Genomic DNA, 20,969 nt, shown 5'->3' with positions numbered 1-20,969 from the left:
ACATTGAATACATACTTAGTCTTTAGGCCAGAAAGAGAGCGACTCTATAGCCTGGGTTTAGGACACCCACTTGGAAAGTGGGAGACCCAGACTTCCTGCTGCTATGACTCTAATTATTTATGCACAGTGGAACAGCTTCAATAGGAGAGGTTGAGGAAACCTCACACCAGAATATCTCATAGCACAGTGGTGTGCTAGAACAGAGAGATGGGGGAGTTCAAATCCTTTCCCTCCAGCAGGCAGAGAAGGGAATTGAACATGAGGCTCCAAACATCCAAGGTGAGTGCGCTAACCACTGACCTGGAAGTTATAGAGTGAGCATCACCCTCTGCTTCCTTTCCTCCCCACCCAGTCCATTTGTGTGGCGTGAGGCAGGTGCCTATTTCATTCTCATAAGAAACAATTTAGGTGCCTACGCCACCTGACTCCAGGAGCGGGGTTCCTGGTTATAAATCACGAGCAAAAATATGTGCTTCCCTGGAGCTTGGAAATAGGCACTGGATTCCGTAAGAGGGGTAAGGCACAGGTTACACCCCTCTTATTTGCATCTCCCACTGGCTATTTTAGGCATCTTTACACCTAGTATGCTGTCCTTTGTTGATCCCATTCTTAGGTGCCTATCTTACCTCATTCATTGTATAGAGAACCTACGTACCTAACTCAGGCTTTGTGGATCACATTGTTGTTCCAATGATTGTCTAGGCACCTAAAAATTAGGCATTGCAACACTCAGTATCACAAAACCTAAGTCCCTTTGTGGATTCAGGCCTAAAGTACTACTCAATTTACTGGTATCACAATCTGGGCTTTATTCAGTGGAGGGAACTGACATATCGGCAAGTGGGACTGACACATTCCATCCTATAGAATCAGTGGTATGCATACACACACACACACAGAGAGTCATCAGTCATGCAGTCAGCAGTTTCTCAGTAACTTAATACAATATAAACCATAAATTGAACTGGAGTAAATGTTAGGAATATTGTACACAATACAGTAATTTCATGATACCTTGATATTATTACAAAAAGCCTTAGAAAACAAACTCACACAAGGTAAAGATCTCTTCATGTCTGCATAGAAAACACATTACTGGGCATTTCTTCATCACCATCACTCACAAAACAGAAAAAATGGTGTACAAATAAAGTTCTCAGAGGATTTAGATCCATACTGCTTTGCACTCACACTGCAGAATTTCTACAGTAAGGAATACAGTCTAGCAATAAGCAAGCCCAAAGTCCCTCATGTGGACAGCCAGCAGATTTTGCCTCGCTGACTTAAAGTACTCAGACAACAGGAGGAGGTTTTCAAGAAGTTTTAGAGCCTACATCTTGGAAAATCTGCTCACATTTTGGCATGTGCAGCATGCCTGGGTACTATGCTCACCTGGATGGGGAGCAAAGAACACAGGGAGTTCTCAGCCAGGGTTTGCACCAGCAATGCAAGGAACCCAGCTCGGTGGGGTTCTTTTGCCTGGCCATGCACATAGACTGTCCAGAGGGAATGGACAACCTGGGCAGAGGCAGGACCAAAGGAACTGCTGTTGGGAGAAGGGGGGGTATGTAAATGGTAACGACAATGAGGGATGCTCATCTGCAAGATAGGGTGGTGTCAGCGTTGACACCAGCCTCCCATTATGCTTGTACTGGGAAAGGGAGGCTTTAAATCCAATTGGGGTGCCATAGACAGAAGTTTTGCTGGCAGCTCCTGGCTGATCTCCCGTTCGGGCTGTGTTTGTGGGCTGGAACAGGAGTGGCGGGCTGCTTGCACTGGCATGTTCATGCTCCACATGCATTTCCACCCTTGTGAAACAAGCCATCGGACAGCTTTTTTCTGCTGTACTGAAGGAGGCAAAGCCTTCTGTGGTACATTAGTGCTGCTTCAGGTGAGCTGGAAGCAGGTGAAAACTAAACAGGTTCAGGAGCTCTGGAGACAGCAGTTTTACTGCAGGCAGGGAGACAGATAATGGAAAACAGGCACAACAAAGCAGAAGGGAAAAGATTATTTACTTTTGTGCCTTTAAGCTGGGCTCTGTGGGATGAGGCTATTGCCCGGCTTTCCACTTGCAAATCACATTCTTGTTTTTCTTCATTTTGTCTTCAAAATGGACAACCTCAAGAGAATACTACACAGGAAACGTTTTTAAAACACTCCTGCCTGCAGGGCTGCCACTGTGCTAAATTGGCCCTCTGGGAACCAATGCTTCCTCTCTGTGCTGACAAAAGGTGTTGTGTCAGCCAGCAGACCAGTGGAGGTGGAGTAGGTGGTTTGCAGAACTTTTGAAAGTTAAATTTTCCTGAGTTTTCTTTCATGTATAAATTTAAACCACTGGCTGATTGTTTTTCTCATGTAGCCAGCCAGATGAAGTCAGCTGGAGGACAGCTCAGGATGTTTGTGGGAACATGTAGGCTATTAAGTTAGCCTGGTTATTATTTATGATGTTGTTGTTATTACTTGTGAATTCATTGCTTTGAATCTGAATATCTCAAGGAAATTAACAAGGTAGATCAGTATTTTTATCCCATTTTAGAGATGGTGAAGCTGAGTTATTGAAGTCCTGCCTTACTTGGACAGCGGGCAGAGATTTTGCTTGCCTGACTTAAGGTGCTCAGAAAACAGGGGAAGTTTTCCATGTTGTCTGAAAATCTGCTCACATTTTGGAGTGTCTAGGGTGTCTGGATACTTAACCTCAGCTGGGAGTACTTCCAGTGGAATTTTCAACCCCCCACTTGTATATGCATCCATGCTAATTTTCCAGTGCTGTTCTCCCTGACAGGGGAAGATGTGAGTGCAAGTGAATCATGTAATAAGAATTTATATATTGATGTATTGGAACAGATCCTCAGTTGGTGTAAATCTGCATTGCTCCACTGACGTCAGTGAAGTCAGGGTGGGATTAAGGCATAAATACTAAAGGCCAGTGCCTAGATCCCAGCTCCTGGAGTCATGTGTTGACAAATTCCAGATTTCATTTATTTAAAAAAATTAAATTCTATTGTTAAAAAAATGGCCTTCCCCTATCTACCATTCCTATCAGCTACCCCATCTGTCATCCCCAGTCTCTCTGTCCCTTCCATTTGAAATAAAGAGACTGCACGATAGAGGCTATTAAGACAGAGCACAACATGTGGATTCAAGTAGTATACATGACATTGATTTAAATGTCATTTCATATTTCTTCAGGAACATCAGAGGACCAGTATGAAACACCATCATCACAGAATTCATCTGGAGCCATTTGTATCTACTGGAGGTAAGATCTTCCTCTCTTCACACCCAGATGCATAACTGTTCCTTTCTCTCTCTTAGCACAACACAGTTTGAAATATGGACATTTTATAAAAGAAAACAACCAAGCTAAGTTACAACCAAGATCCAAGCTTCAGTGTTTTATCTTTTGAAGTCTACTTTCAAAATAGTAAACCAGGAAACAAATACAAATTAAGAATCTGATTCTGCAAACAATTACTCCCCCATGCATTCCCCTTGGCATCGGAGGGTCTCTTCCTGGGAAGTAACTGAAGGATCAAACCCTAACCATCCTACTACATAAAGAACCTCTGGTGAGGACTTGGATGATATATAAAGGAAATCCTGAAGAAAAATGTTTCTTGTGGTAAAGATCATGGATGTGCTAAGTAAAACAATTGGGTTGTCTTTAGAAATAATGGTCCAAATTCTTAGCAGAAGTAACACCTCCACTGAAGTCAATGGAACTGTGCCAGTTTACACCAGCAGAGAATTTGACCCCCTCTTTTTGAAAAGGCTATATTTAGCCTACATTTGCAGGCTGGATAGTACGTCTCTTCCATCTCTAAAACCTGGGAGAATGGTGCTGAGCAGACAAGTCCTCATATGCCAGTCGTATTCCACTCCTCTCTGACAGCACGGCTTTGGATAGTTGCCCCAGTTGTGTTCAGGAAATCATGACCCCATGTTCATACAAGCAACCAGAATGTTTTGTTTTTTTTAAAAAAAGACCACGTTATAAATAATGCATTGAAATACAAAACCATTTTGTCTCTACATAAACAAACAGAGATGAAATAAGGATTTGACTTTACCTGGGTCAAAGAGTAGACAGCTGGAATTAAAATAAAAATAGTACAGGTTGGACCAATACAAAGATCATTAAAATCAGAATTCAAGAGAGCTCTGTAGTAAACACTAATGAATGACAATGACTGTAAATTGAATAGGATTGATTAATTAGCAAAAATACGTTGCTTAGATTATTTGTTAAAAATTCTAGATACATGCATTTAAATCTAACTATGCATGTTGCCATAACAACATTAAACCACTATTATATCATTTTCATCACATCATCTTGGATATCATTGCATTATGTTACAACTTTGGTTGCTAGGAGAACACAGTACCTTTTATGTGTGTCTCACTTTGTAGAGTCGCTAGCTACTTGTTCCTGCCCTCTGAAATAGCTTATGTAATGATTAGCAAAACAAGAAACTAATTATACATGCTGGAGTAAATTAGACTGGAAAAACATACCTGTAACGGGATAGCCAGACCCTTCTATTGACCCATCCTGTTCACAGGTGTTGTCAGCAGCTTTCTGCATGCTGATGTACTGCAATCTGACTGTGACAGCTTTTGGTCATTATCTCCACCCTGAAGATAATGGAGGTGGGAAAGGTTCTTTAAAAAGGAGCTAGCACAAAGAAGGTCCTGGGGAAAAATAAAGAGAGAGCCAAGCTCAGGGAGGAATCTTACGCTGAGCCTTGTGTTGTACTCTTGCTGGAATTACCAATAAGGCCAAACCCCAAGAAAGGGGTGACTGTCAACTCTAACCCAGGGCCTGTGTTCTGTTTCGGGGACGGGACTCTGCCCATGCTCAGTAACTTTATTAAAAATACAAATTGCACTCCAAAGGCCAGATCCATTTGCTGGAAATGTTGACACGCCATTATGAACTCTTCTAGGGTAATACCAGCGAAACAGGGGTACAACTGATCCCTACACGCTGCATTCAAGTGATGGGCACACTATAGGTGTACATGATAGACTAGTAGCGCTGGTCTGAAATAGGCTGACAGAAAACGCCAATTTGTCAAAAGTGGGAACCTGTCCATTTTGACGAATCTTTAGAAGAAAACCACTTGGTGGGCTGGGAAGGTGGGAAACACCAGAACATTCACAAGATGGAAGGTTTCATTGTTTTCAGAATAAAATATTGTGGAATTTCATTTCCACAACATTTTTTGAGATTCTGGATTTTGGGCTCAATTCAGGACAATTTATTTTCTCCAAACCCTGAAATATTTTGCAGAAGTGAAATTCACTCTCCTGACCAGCTGCTTGGATTAGCTAAGCTGTGGGGTATGACATTACAGCAGAGGAGTACCAGCTGTTTTCGCAGTAATGATAGATTGCAAGGTGATTCCTGGGGTTTATTGACCAGCAGAGAAGTGATGGCATACGTGGTCCATGGTCTGAAGAAAAAACTATACCAGGATCAGGTGGTGCTCATTAAGAATCTGGCCGTGGAGTGGGTTTGAACATTGCATTGGCAGTGACGATGTCGACTCCAGAAAGGGACAATAGTGGCAGGGCAACCTCTGGGAGGGTGTCATTGATGTACTCATCATAGGGATTGTATCAGTGAAGAATGCAGTTGGGGAAAAGAGGCCAACAGCTACAGATCCGTTTTCTCTATTTCAGGCTTCAGGATGGATGCCAATGCACACCCAGCTGAGGACAGAACATACATACACCCCCATTAAGGTAAGTCTCTTCAGGGGTGCTCTGTGTGTGTGTGTGTGTGAGCATGAGTGTTTGTGTGTGTCCTAATGTTTGTAGTTAGTACTTTTTTTGATATTATACTGCAGATTGATCCCCACAATGCCATCTTTCCCCTCTTCCAGTAATACACAGAAATATAGTTTTAGCTTTACATTATCTTGGAGTCGTGTGTGTCTGTTCTGAGTAATGTGTGCACTTGGGTCAGCCCTGCATGCAGGTAACGGGCAGTGGACAGATAGGTGTTCACTGCTCCTGCTGAGTTAATCGTCCCTTAGGTTGAGAGAATCACAGAGGCACCTTCCTGCTTGAGTGTGGGGGGCCCTGGACACGTTTGAAAATCCCATAAGAGAACCTATCTCAGAACTGCCTCTTTATCCAGCTCCTCTCCCCACATGCTTCTCCTGTGGCTGCACAGAGCCGTTGGCCCAGTGACCAGATGTGTAGTGAGAGCAACCAAAAAACCCTATTAGCCGCTCAAACTGCATATTTCTCCTGCCACTAGCTTTGGAAAATCCTGGTCTTAATCTCTGTGCTGCAGTTTCCCCATTGTGCAAAAGGAGAATAACAATAGTTACCTCTTTGTAAAGTGCTTTAATATTAACAGATGAAAAAAGGCCGTGTACTGGCAAGTCCTAAGAGGGGTTGTGCTTATTATGGGAAGTGTGAGGTTCATAGCTTCTAGGAGAACCAAGAGAGAGAAATATATAGTGAAGCATTTTTGAAAGTTTGTTAAAAGCCAGTGCTGTGTGTAGGTGCAGCTTCCCCCCTACCCTACCCCCCTTGGTTTATTTATAGCTGCAGTATCTGTTGGAAAGATTTTGTTCTGATACCTCACCCAACAGTGTGAAATGGAAGAAATATGTTTTTTCCCTCAATCTCCTCCCCCCCCCTTGCCTTAGATTGAGACTTCAATTAAAAATTACCCAGGAGACCAGAGAACAAAAAGAAAATTCATGGGGCAGCTTAAATATCAGTCGTTTGGGGTTTTTTCTTTATTTTGTCTTTGAGAATTAAACTGATTGGACAATAAAAAGGCAGTGAATTTGAATAACAATGTGCACCTCTCAAAATAAAAACAAAGAGCACATTTCTTCTACATTTGCATGAATATTGTGTGTCTTTCAAGTGGTGTGGAGGGATCAAGATTATTGAAACAGATGCACAGGAAAAGAGATTGGATTTCACAGATCATGTTCTCCTTGAGAAAATTATAGAGCTACTTTTTTCAGTGGTATAGGACCATCCTCCCTCCACTACAAAATGTCAGGCTTCAGCATCTGCAGAGTTCCTCCTTGTTTCTTTTAAATGACAGCCTGACTCTCCAAAGTGTCAGTAATAATCCAGGCTTCAATTAGCGTTGTAGGTATGTAGGTTTTTGACACTATTCTCAAAGCTTCCGTGGGCTGCTACAGCCTACAAGCCAAGGATCATTTCTGCTTTGCAAGATTCAAAGGAGAGAGGCTGGGAAGGAAAAGCTACAGTTTTTATTATTCCATGCTAGCAGAATAACAGAATACACCTCTTTTAATACCAAAATGTGTCATCTGAGAAAAATCCTATTGCCTGATCAAGCCCTCCATTACTTATTTCTGCAAGTGCAAGCACAAATCCAGTGCTAAGCCCACGATGCTGGTACCCAAAAAAATACAGCAGGGTATTCTAAAGAATAACAATTTAGAGTTTGTGGGTGGTTGTGGGTGTAATAAAGGAGACTGCATACTGAGGCATTAGAATTAGGCTTCTCTTTGGCTGCTTACATTCTGTGTTAAATTGTTAAGGGCCTGATTCTGCAACCTGTATTCTCCCTGAGTAGTAGTTGCTTGTGTGAGTAGTCCCAGTGAAGTGCTAGCAGTGTAAGCAAAGGTTGCAGAATTGGGCCCTAACGCAGAAGCTGAACAGTAACTTAGCTGGATGCCAGTGGAAAGAGTTGGGTTTACTTTAGGCTCTTTACACATGGAGGGGCATTTTGATTTTAGCTATTAACTAAAGGGTTAGATTGTGTAAACTGCATGCAGCTCATACCAAGGGGCGGTGCTGAGCCTTACCAAACCGGGGGGAACACCAGGGAGCACCCTGACTCATGGAAGCAGAGTGATTCCTGGCATGGAGAGGCTGCTTGCTTCACTGTGCTGAAGAGTGGAGGAGGGGAGGCAGGGCCCTCTTCAGAATGCAATACACTGCTTAGGGCATCCAAGTCCCTGTGCTGCCCTGAACATAGAAACTGGGATTCTGCCTGGCAGGTAAGGGGCTGCACAGGGTTGTGCTGGATCGGGAAGAGAGTACCATATGCCCTCCCTTACCAGGTGTAGCAGCATGAGGACCAGACAGAGTCTAGCCCAAAGGCAGGAGAGACATACAGAAGCCAGGCTGTTATTTTAACAGCACACATAGCAGGTACCCTAAGTTCTTTATAGGTATTATTTTGCTAATGGAATGTTAATCATTGGCTTGAACCTGTGCAAAAATGTTAAGCGAATGGATCACAAGAGAGCAGAACTCTGATATATGTCTCTCATTTGCATCAGTGGATTGCAACTGTAGGAACAGCAGGGTGAAAGGTGTCTGAACATTTCCATGCCTAGCAAATATGAACTACTTTGGAATAGATTAGAACAACAAACAGTTGTAGGGTGAAATAGACAGACTGAAAACTGAGGACTCCTGACATTTTCTTTTTTAACTTGAATCCTTTTTTATAATAATTTTACAATACTGGGAATTAATAATAAATAATAATAATAATAAATAACAATTATAACACTTTGGAAATATTCTTTGATCAAGCCTTTGAATAATTATGGTATTACTGTATCCATTTAATAGACAGAAATACTAAGGATTACTACCAAAAAACCCACCCCAAACCTGAGTTGGAGACCAGTTTACAACAGTTCTAATCTGTAGTGTAGATGGGAGCCCTAACTGGGCTGAAATGAAGGTCCTGTCTACAATGAAGTCTGGAACTATGTTGTATTCGGAGGGGATAAATGTTGTGTCAGGCAGTAAAAATGTTGTAACTGGTCTGTTGGCTTATTTGAATTTTAGTGTGGCTTGACCAAAAGGTGTAGGAAAATCAGTTCACTTCTCTAAAGTCACGTGGCTAGTCAGAACCAGGATTATAACTTGAGCCTCCTGACTCATAGTCCAATGGCTTAAACACTAGATTTATTCCTGTTAGAGATGCATACTAGTTCACTGCATCACTAAAGAGAGTTTTGGTTAGGAACCACCTATGTTTCAGGAATGTCAGGCACACATCAGTATTTATTTGTTCTATATACCTTTGCCACCGAGTCACAGTCTCAGTGCTCTGGAACCGCTCTGATTGAAGCTCAGCCAGGACTCTGCTGCAGTGTGTCTCCCCTCAGGACACATTTTCACCAGAGCAAGAAGCCTCCTCGGCTTCAGCACTTCCTGGGTCTGGCCTTGGAACATTCAGCATCTCTGTTCAGGCTGGATTTAGGGGCAGGCGACCTAGGCGACTGCCTGGTGGGCCAGCTCAGGGTGCTGTTTTTGTTGTTAGTGACAAAAGGGAAAATGGAATGTTTGAAATAAAATGTTTCAGGTATTCTGTATGTGGATTCATTTTTTACTAACCTCCTAGAGTGATCTGGACCTTTGTAGAATCTTGGGGAACCTTTCAGACTTTCTGAGAACTACATTTTCCTCAAACCTCCTTGTCAGCCATGCATAGGGTTGCCAATTTTGGTTTGACATATTCCTGGAGATTTCATCATATGACATAATCTTTAATTAATAATTAATCTGAAATTCCTGGAGACGCAAGGACAATCCTGGAGAGTTGGCAAGCCTAGACATGCCCTCACAGGTCGAAAAGAACAAACTGAAGTGATGTGAGAGCTCAGCTGCGATATTGTGAACCTTGTTTTATTGTGTAATTGTGAAAGTGTACTTGGGTTTTAAAACTTGAAGAGTATGTATAAGTAGTGACTAATAAAGGACATATTTAATGAGATGCCAGAGATATCTATCAAACCCCTATCTACACAACAATATAAAAGAAATAATGTTATTTCTTTTGCCATACTTAACACGTAATGTTTGATGACATTCTAAGACTGCGGAAGGTGGATGGGAGGTGCTGCAGATGCTCCTTGCCTGGGGCGCCATTTGATTTAGGGCCAGCCCTGCTCCTGTTCACTCTGTGAGCTCCTTGCAGTGAGTCCACCTGGATGGGACACATGAGGAAGCCTTACATGCCCCCAAAGGGGCCATGCACCCCAACTTTGCAGTCAGAAGTGACTCTTGGCTAGCACTGTAAAACACAAAGGTTTATTAGTCATCAGGAATACAGCGTAGAACAGATCTTTTTAGCACAGGAATCAGGAACATTCAGTAAAGTCCATTTTGTGGGGAGGGAATCCAAAGCCCAGGGCCCTGGCCCTCCCCCTGAGTCCCAAACCAGGAGCCTGACCAGCTTTCTGCAGCCCTGCCTCAGGCACACACGTTGCCCCTCCTCCATCCTTTGTCTCGTTTCCCGGGCAAAGGGGTCACCTTGTGTCCACCCCTCTCCTTGCTCTAACTTGTCGCAGACAGCTGGAACTGATGAGAGGCCCCCGGCCATCAGTAGCAAGGTTATGGAGTGTTTCGGCCATTATCTACGTGCAGGCAGCTAGAGGCAGCCACCTCCGCCCACTAGGTCTTAGCAAAAATCACACACCCTTGTCCCACCACCTAGGTATCTGTGTCACACACGGAAAAGTGAGGCACACACAGTATTTATGCAAAACATTGAGAAAAAACCTACCACTTTGTTACAACTTTGTAATAATAATGTTTTGTAATGATCTAGTGTCTTCCAACTGAGGCTCTCACTTAGCCATATGTAGCAATTGAAAAGTGCCTTGGGCCAGACTTTTAAAGGTAAATAGGCACATAAAGATGCAGTTAGGCTCTTAGGTGTTTTGAAAATCCCACTGGAGCCTCACTTCGTCTTTAGGTGCCTAAATACCTTTAATAGCTGGCCCTCTGTGTACACAGCCAGTTCAAACACATTTGCGTGCCCTGTGGACTGATCCATTTTTGCTCAGAGAGGCTGTGTGTACTTTTCAAGTTTGGGCCCATATTTTAAAAAAGGACTGCCTACAGGTGGGCTCCTAAATCCATATTTAGGCACCTAAACAAATGGCCTGATTTTCAGAGCTGCTAAACACACCCAACAGTTCCCAGTAAAGCCAACAGGAGATGCTGGGTGCTCAATACTTTTTCCCGGTCAAAATGTTGCTTTCTAGAGCTGGAGAGATGCTTACCTGGTTGGAAAAACTTTACAACAAATTGAAAACCCACCAAACCCAAACTTTTCGAATGTCCATGCAAAATCAGAGTATGGCATGTGTAAGCACTGCATCCCTCTTCATCATTATCCTAGAGATTTTTTTTTTTAATCGAATCTGTCCACCTACACAAAAAAAGCTTGAATCTTGGTGGGTGGGATGGTTTGATTTGTATCCATGCAGCTGCATTCTTCCCAGAGCAGCATCCCTAAAGGAATAAATCCTACAAAACAGCATAGGGTGGCCTTTTTCTTTTCTCATTTTTGGACTGTTGGACCAAGTGAAACTCAACAAACAAAAAATACCCGTCAAGAAGAAAACATTCTGAGGGCTAAATTCTGGACCGCTCTGCAAAGTCTGGATAAATGGACATGTGCAGAGGAGTTCTTTGCGTGTCATTGGTGGGACAGAATATTTCTCACACTGCCAGTCTCAGCCATTATGGCACCACCCTCGCAGCCATCACTACAACCCAGATCCTGTGGTAGTACCCAGGCCTGCTGCTCCCCACTACAAATACACACACTCTGTGATTAATGATAGTAGACTAGACAGACACGGACCAACTGGCATCACTCCACCCCACTTAGGACATGGGCTTAAGTCTATAGAGGCACAAGCCTTCTGAAGTAAGAGTGGCTTAAATACATGTATACTTGAGTTTGCTTTTTTAATTTGGTTTCTTTGTTGTTTTAGTTTAAATAATATTGATGTCCAATATTTTAGCATGTATACAGAATTAATGAGCCATGAGACACAAGCTGTACACAAATGGCAGGAAGCAGAAAATACTCCCATTATTTATAGTGTTATTTTATTGCATTATGAAAGCTCCCATCAACACACAAACTTGTACATGATGCAGCCCCACTGGACTCGTGCTCAGGGAGTCCACCAAAAGTATTTCATAATCCCAGGGGAAGACTTTTTGTCCTCTGGGCAGTCAAGTTTTTCTACTTCATACCACGAGCAAAAAGCTAGACTGGCCACATTTTGGGAGGGCAAGAAGAAGTGTGGGATATGGGTGGTTGGATTTGGGCCCACATAATGCAGTGTAGATGCTGAAACCCCCAGGTTGGGATCCAGGGTTCAACAATTCCTAACCTGAGGTTATTAATAAGTATGAGTTCAGGCTGTAGGTTAACAAGCTCAGGGTCCTCTAACTCAAGTTCTATTTACCGTGGGCTTCCATTGTAGGGCAGACATACCCTTACTGTCTTCTATGTTTCAGAAGCCACCGCAGCCCTGTAAGAACAACAGTATATACATATGTGGCTAGATCTTGCATGTTAACCATGTTTACTAAACATATATAGGTGGACCCCACACCTATGTGCTTCCTTCATGTTATTTATATTGTGTAAAGAGCAAAAGCCACAACAGTACCTTTGTTTAAAGTAAAAAGAAAAGGAGGACTTGTGACACCTTAGAGACTAACCAATTTATTTGAGCATAAGCTTTTGTGAGCTACAGCTCACTTCATCGGATGCATACTGTGGAAACTGCAGAAGACATTATATACACAGAGACCATGAAACAATACTTCCTCCCACCCCACTCTCCTGCTGGTAATAGCTTATCTAAAGTGATCACTCTCCTTACAATATGTATGATAATCAAGTTGGGCCATTTCCAGGACAAATCCAGGTTTTCTCACCCTCGCAGCCCCCCCCTCCACAAACTCACTCTCCTGCTGTTAATAGCCCATCCAAAGTGACCACTCTCTTTACAATGTGTATGATAATCAAGGTGGGCCATTTCCAGCACAAATCCAGGTTTTCTCAACCCCCCCTCCCCTTTTTTCCAAAAACCATACACACAAACTCACTCTCCTGCTGGTAATAGCTTATCCAAAGTGACCACTCTCTTTACAATGTGTATGAAAATCAAGGTGGGCCATCTCCAGCACAAATCCAGGTTTTCTCACCCCCCACCCCATACACACACAAACTCACTCTCCTGCTGGTAATAGTTCATCCAAAGTGATTAAAGTAGATATCGATGTCTGCTTAAGGATATCTACGACTGCTGAGCAACTGATGGCTGTCAGCCAGTCTTGAGAGCTCTCTCTCTGGGTTCAATGTAAGTAGAAGACTTCATACACTACCTCAACAGAGTCCAATTAACACCATCCGCGTCCACCATCCGCGTTCGCCATCCAAATGATTTAGGCTGGGAGCAAATTGGAAGAGATGGAATTCCATTCTATGGAGGCATTTTTGTCTTCTGAATCATTGCTCTGCCTCTTGGTCCGAAGCTATGGAATTGCCCCAAAGCTCAGTTGGCATCCATGGTGTTGGAATTTTTTAATTGAAGGGCTTGGTCATAACTGGGGCTTTCCTCTACATTTTTCTTGTAAGGTGCCAAAAAGACTCTTGGAACAATTAAGCCTGAAATGCATCACTGATCTGAGACCAAATTCTGACACGTGATTAGCCTAATGTTTATTTCCATTCTCATCGTTCTGACTGTGAATAGGCTTTTATCTTTTGTTTTGTTGTAGAATGCCAGTTTCAAGATGCAGGTGATACGTTTACACTGGAGCTCAGGATAGTTCTAATCTCATAATTGCATCTGAGAGGATACAAACAGAAACATTTAGCTTATTAAAAGGCAAATACCAGCTTCTGAACAATAATTCTTCCAGGTGCTTTGTAAGCTTCATGATAAAAAAAAGACAGCATGAATCCCTCCCATGAACAAACAAGAACTACCGTCAAAATTATTAATTATGCCTTCTACCTAGCTGCCTCGATATTATGATCTATCTGTTGTATTCCAGAGTGGCCAGTACCACAGCATCCAAGTGCTGGACCCACAGGGCTAAATTATGAATTAGACTATACATTCTTGCAGGGGAGGAAGTGAGAAGTAAGAATCCATCCCTACACGTACACATTCATAGGTGGGCTAATTGGACTCTGTGTCTACACATGCAAGAACAAACAGATGTATCCCCAGAGAGAGGGATTGTGAGGGCTGAAAAGGGGTGGAGCTTCGGCTTTGTTCTTCCCCTCACAATCTACTGGCTGATGCAACTGAGCTGGCATGGCGAGTGTCACAATTTGGAGTTGGAATGCCCAGAAGCAAACAACTGTCCCCTTCAGCCTCAGAGCAAGGAGAGAGTGAGGAATGATTTGTGCCACAAATTCAGGTACAATGTCTCTGGGGGCTATTCCTGGGTTGGTGCAGCTTATGCTTCACCTCTTGCTCAGGGCTGTAATTAAGGGGACAATTTAGCCCTTAGATAGAAGGGCTTAGAAAGTCCAATTTCATTAGGTATTGGAGCTGGACAAATTTTCTGTGAATATTTCCTTCAAAATTTCAGGGCCTGATTCTGCCATCTTTACTCAGTTAGGTAGCGGTTCTATTCAGCGTGACTAAGGGTGGCATAGTCAGTCCCGTTACAGAGTGAGTTAAATCTACAGGTCTCGCCTCTGATTTATGGCTGTGTTTCCTCCTAAAGTAGGGAAGTTGGAGGACAGGGTCATATGACCTCGGGCTACGTGATAGCAGGACTATATAAGGCTCCTGGTGTTTCAGTTGTGAAGAATACTCTAGGGAAGCAGGATGTGTTTGGAAGTTTCTCTGTGGTGCCCCAGGGAAGAGGCCTGGGAAGGGAGTTGTGTTTAGGATGTAGCAACAGGAAGGTCAGCAGCAGAAAGTTAGAGGGGCCTGAGCAGGGAAGCCTTTCATAAGTGAGGCGTCTGGAGCAAGACCTGTGATGGTTTCTTGGCTGAAAGGGCACAAGGAAAGATAGAGTTTGGCGGAGATCTGTTTGAAGAGGCCAGGGAGAAAGCCTGCATAGTGATACCTGAAGTAGAGAATGACCCTGGGAAATAGCGGAGTAGGGTAATCTTGGGCTTGGGACAGACTGTTGCTCATAGGGTGACTAGATGTCCAGTTTTTGACCAGAACACCTGGTCAAAAAGGGACCCTGGCAGCTCCGATCAGCACTGCCGACTGGGCTGTTACAAGTCCGGCCGGCGGTGCTAAGGCAGGCTAGTCCCCACTCGTCCTAGGGCACTGCATTGCACCCCAGAAGCAGCCAGCAGGTCTGACTCCTAGCCGAGGGGGACATGGGGCTCTGTGCGCTGCCCCCGCCCTGAGCACCGGCTCTGCACTCCCATTGGCCAGGAACTTATACTTGCACTTATGAGTTATGCACTTATGATTGGCAACTAGGGTCCTGGACTGTGAGACTTGTCTGACAAATCAAAACTAACTAACCTAACAAGAAATAGCCAATAGCAGTAAACTGTTTGCAAATAATTGATAGTTAACAAAGTTGTAAAATACAAATAACAAAAAATGGCTACATTAATTGGATAGGCTATTCATTTTATAGCTCCCATCTAACAGGGTTATGTTATATAGCTGTACAGAAAGGAACCTCTATATAAGGTTGTGGCTCTGAACTTACTTAGACATACGAGACTGTACTGTAATCTGTGCTAGTCTTCAGAAATAGAAACATTAAAATATATTAACATATATGTACTTATGTGATTAATATGCTAGCACTCATAATTACCTGCTAATGTTCGTATTCAACTTTAATATTTAAAAGTGTGTGTGTGTGTAAGAGAGAGAGAACCCAGCCACTTTGGACCCTTAATTCTGTAATGTGTCTCCTCAGCACAGTATCCTATCTCCTCTACATACAGTTCTGGTATTTGTGAATGCAAATTAATGGTCTGATGCTGAGAAATGCTGAGTGCCCTCAATTCCTGTTGAGCCAATTCACTATTTTACAGGAAAAGGTCTTTAAAAATAGATAAATCAAATTCTAGTAAGCCTTAGAAAAAGCTGTGGGCCCACACCAAAACCAATTCCAAAATATTCCCAAATTTGCCCTTCTGTTCACTTCCCCACCCTTTCTAAATTATTATTCTTTTTCAAGTCTCCACGTTTTTCTTTGAAAAGCAATCCTCGTCTCATATTCCGTCGTTCTCATTTCACTCCCTGTTCTCTTCATCTCCTCTGCTTACTGCATTCTCATTGCTGGCCTCCTCTGCGCTATCTGCTCTTCCCTCTATTCCACTGCCTCGCCTCTCTCCTTTCCAGTGAGGCTCTCTGTCTCTTCACGGTGCCTGCTGTATCCCTCACCTACTTTCACTTCAGCAGCTTCTATTGTTGGGGTTAGAAAAGTTCCCCCTTATGAGCTCTTTGCACCTGTGGCACTGCTGTCACTAGTCAGGGAGGGTAGGTCCTCTCTCCTCTGGCCCCCCCCAAATACCTCTCAAACTGCTGGGGGGGCTGCTGCTGGTATTTTGAGGGAAGGGTGGAGAAGACACCAGGCATCCTTTTATTCCAAATCCTGCCATCTCTGCATCCTTCCTGCAGCTGAGCCAGCCTCTCCCCTGGGATGCCCACCCTTGTCATGGGAGATTGTGTTGTCATCTCGATGGATCAAACCACCTCGCTGCAGGCTGGCAGCTAGGGAGCGGTGCACAGCTCTAGCACAATGGCAGTGGATGCTTGCTGTGCTCCACCACCCCACGCACGACTGGATCCAGTACCCTCTAATAACTGGCAGATCCATGCTCAAGGGTCTCAAGTCCTAAAGCCCAACTCTGGGCAGCTGTGACAGCCTTCAGTACTCAGAATCCTTAACTTAAGAACCAGAAGGGCTAGCAACCAATTCTCTTTTTTAATGAAAGCTGAGGTTAGCCTTGCTATGTAAAGGTTCCCAGTACTCACGGTGCTGGCTTTCGTGAGTTGTGTGGGCCCCAAAGGCCAGCCCTTCTGGTCTCTGTGCAGTTGTTAATTTCTAGGCAGGTGCTGACTCCAGAATAGGAACGCCAATTTTGCTATAGCACTCGGGTCACACCACTTCACACTGCCACCAGATGTGAGAGCCCTACACCACATTTTCCTTTCCAATATCTCTCCAAAACAAGAATGAATGGCGCATCTTTGAAGTGTTCACTTGGTCTACTGGTTGATTAATCCTGAACAGGCAGAAGTGTGGGTGTGTGTGTATGTATGGGGAAAATCACTGAAATTATATGAGCATCATATAGTTACATCTTTGATACCTCCAGGTACTCTAATTCAATGTAGATAAAGCTGGCAGTCTGTGCTAATCCTCAGCTAAGTGCATGAAAACTGATTAACAACAAAGCTACAAGCTCCAGCAGTTCCTGCAGTTGGGTCATTGACCCAATCTTAAGTAACAGGCTTTTGCACAGATACAAGGCTCCCATTCAAATGGTGGGGGAGGCAGGAAAGAGAGATACAATCTTGACTTTTCAGTTGGATGAAGACTCACAAGGTGTTTTTTTTTCCCTCCCAGACAGAAAAATATTGCCATTACGCACATTTTCTCCCAGGTGCACTTACGTTCTATTAAATGCTTCCTGATGTTTTGTACTAATGTTCTCATTATTTAGAAGGACAAAAGAATAACATTTGTTTTCAGCAGAGCAAAAGGCCTTAATTTTCTTAACATGTTTCTCTCACTTGGGAGCTATTATTGATGCAGTGCTATTAGAACTGAATAAATTTAGACCAGAGCTGGTATATGACAAGCTTAAAGTGTGTATTGAATTTGTTTATCATGGTAAACAATGCTGATCTGCCAGTAGGTAACAGTCATGTTGGAACAGCAATGGCTATTGTATATGTATACAACTACCCTCTTCTGGGTGGAATTAAAATGGCTATCTGTGGGTAAGTTTTCATTGCACAGTTAACCTGGCTCTTATCTAGCTTTTAGCCCAAATTTCCCTACCACTCACATAGAAGCCAAGGTTGGAGGTGCTTTAAGCCTGGTCTAGCCTATCAGCTGGGGACTGGGTAAGAACCTGGGCTCCAGTTGCATTTAGGCTGGAACCTGCCTACTTTTCAGTGTGGATGCAGGCAAAAATCACTTGAGTGCTCAAAGTCCTCCAGTACCCTTTCCACAATTCCCCCCGCAATTGACCAGTTGACTGGGAAATGAATCCTACCACATCTCAGCCCAAAGAACCATGGGGTATTTCCCCAGACATACACGGGTGACTGAAGAAACAGTGAGGACACGGTAATATGGACAGGGCCTTGTTGTGGGAACACTTGCACCTGGACTATGCTAAATTGAGTGCCCAGATGGCAACTGATCACCTGGGCTAACTTTGCAGTGAAGATGTACCCTGTTTGCCATAGCCTCATCCTGCTAAAGCTAATAGAATATTTTAGCTGAAGGGTAGAGGCCTCTGCTTTTAAGCCCTGTTTCAAAGCCCACTGAAGGCAATGGGAGTGTTTCCATTAACTTTTGTGGGCTTTGGAACAGACCTTAAAGAAGAAGGATCAGGATTGTATCCCTGCAGCTGCAAATATGTTCTGAGTGTGCCTAGCATGCAGCACAGTGCAGCCATGAACTAATAGACAGCTATAGATTTGTTAAGATATACAACTCAATACATTCTTTAGAAACTATCATGATGGTTCATAATTTTATTGGGCTATAACTACAATCTGTTCAGATGTCGGGTCCTGGGTGCCCTCCACTTCCACTAATTTCAGCATTCCCACTGTCTTCAGCCCCCTTAGGAGAGTATTACTATGATTTCTGCCAGGTCAAATTTGTGCTAGTTACTAATTATGCTAGTTGCTTTTCCTTTTCAAACAATGCACATTTCTAACCCATTTATATATACTTCCCCAGTCAGCCTCTTACCAAGTCTATCTCCCAGCAATGTGTTCATGAATAGGTTGTGCAGGAAAGTGCTCAGTCACTTCCTTCAGCCTCAGTAGGAACAGCAATCTGGATTCTCTGCAAAACCCCCAGAGCGTAAGGCTTCACATCAATGGCTAATGTTCATTATGGTTGCAGACTGAAAGGTACGTTTGCAAGTAACAAAGGAATGAGAAGTGTTCATTGTTGACAGTCATTTCTGTGGAGGTTAATAGATGGCTCTTCTCATCCTGAGCTGTGGTTTCCAAGCACATTCCTGTTTCAGAGCAAAACCTGCAATAGAAAACTGGATTTCATTGACGTATGAGGTGTTCAAAATTCTCATTGTTTCTGTCTCACTTGAAAACAGGTCTCTCACAACCTCAAGCTGTATTAATATCTTTCCCCCGTCACTTCCTCAGAGTTCAGGAATGAAATTCAGTGGAAATAGCAAGTACCAGAGCCTCTTTGTCATGAGGTTATGACAAATCTCTATGGAGCAACTTATTTAATCAGCATTTTTCGGTCTGTTACACTTCTTTATTTTTTCTCCCTTAAGTAAAAATTTATTTCAGAACTGTATTAACCTTCTGTATTTGCCTGGTCTACTTCTAACAAGATAACCTGAGATAAAAATGACTGTACGGTCTGCTGACGTCCTGAATTTGGGCCAAAACACATCCAAATGACGTCAGAGTTGAATGGGGAGTGCACGGTCATCCCCAACCTCTGCACTATTTCCACATTTTTATGAGCAGTGAACCTTCTATTTGGAGAAATAAGGTGTGGGGTTTTTTTTTGTTTTGTTTTGGTTTTGTCGGATCAAAGTTGGGCCTCTTTAGGAAACCCTCTTATATTACGTGGAGCTGATCTTTGTGTTGCTGCATATGTAGCCGCATCACTGGATCAGGTCTTCAATAAACACAAATTGAGGAGGAAACAGCGAGATACTCCACCTCCTATGAAACAATCCTATATCATTTATGTGTATGTGGCAATACACAGCTGTGCTGCCCCAGGAGCGGACAGTGATTCTGTCACAATCAACCTCCTGGTTTCCCTCTGCTCTTCGGAAGGGGAAAGAGGAGGGAAATATACCAGGCACTAGCCCTGTACCTCGTATGTTGACTGGGGTGTTTGTTGGGGGAGGGGTGATTCAAAATTCTGCCCGAATGCACGGCTGAGGCATAGCAGCCCCATGGAGACTCCTCTTCCCTCAGCACTTCTACCCACACTATGGATACCCAGTGCAGGGGGGTAATATAGTCTTACCTCCCCCTTGCTGCCCTGCCCTGGCACACAACATAGACCACAATCTGCCCCTCAACAGGAACATAACCAATAGGGTTCTATAGAATAGTATTAGGATTCTCTATAAATTATTCTAAAACCAGTGCAGTAGGAGAGGGAATGATAATCTTCCTTTAGCTTTTCTGAATCATCCTATAGAATCCTACAGCAGGGATAAAATTCTCCGGGATGGCTCCGGGATGGAATGTTTACCCCACTCAGGTGAACAAAGAGATAACAGGAGTTTGAGAGCTCAGTTGGCCCACCTGGCTGCAGCTGGAGGGTGTGTCAGACTTAATTTATTATCAGAACCAGCTGGGGACAAGCAGGGTCTTCACTGTAAAAGAAGGAAGTGAAAACTACAGGGAAGGTCCAGGAGGGGGGACACAGGAAAGAGGAAGGAGGCAGGATCTTTTCTGTCTCTGGGAAGGCAGACTGAAGAAGGCCACAAAGACAGAATTAAGCTGTATACTGGGCCCTTGAAAAGGGGCAAGGCACAAAGAAGCAATCTTGAGGGAGGGTTCCAGCAGAGAAAGGAGGAGCTGGGAGGACCGAGGGAGAATCCAGAGGCCTGGAATCAAAGGAGAGGCTTTGCTAAGCACAGGCTACAGGAAAGCAGCCCAAGGAGTTCAGAGACAGGAATCAGAGTAGCAGCCGTGTTAGTCTGTATCTGCAAAAAGAAAAGGAGGACTTGTGGCAACTTAGAGACTAACAAATTTATTTGAGCATAAGATTTCGTGAGCTACAGCTCACTTCATCGGATGCATTCAGTGGAAAATACAGTGGGGAGATTTATATACACAGAGAACATGAAACAATGGGTGTTACCATACACACTGCATTTGCTCAAGAAACACCCTGAAAAAGCACAAGAACAAATCCGCACACACACCCCTGGAACCCTGACCAGGGGTATTCTCTTTGCTACCCAAGATCCATAAACCTGGAAATTTTGG

Source organism: Lepidochelys olivacea (assembly GCF_965140295.1).
Source record: "Lepidochelys olivacea isolate rLepOli2 genome assembly, chromosome: 4".
NCBI lineage: Eukaryota > Metazoa > Chordata > Testudines > Cheloniidae > Lepidochelys > Lepidochelys olivacea.
This window is presented reverse-complemented; position numbering follows the sequence as displayed.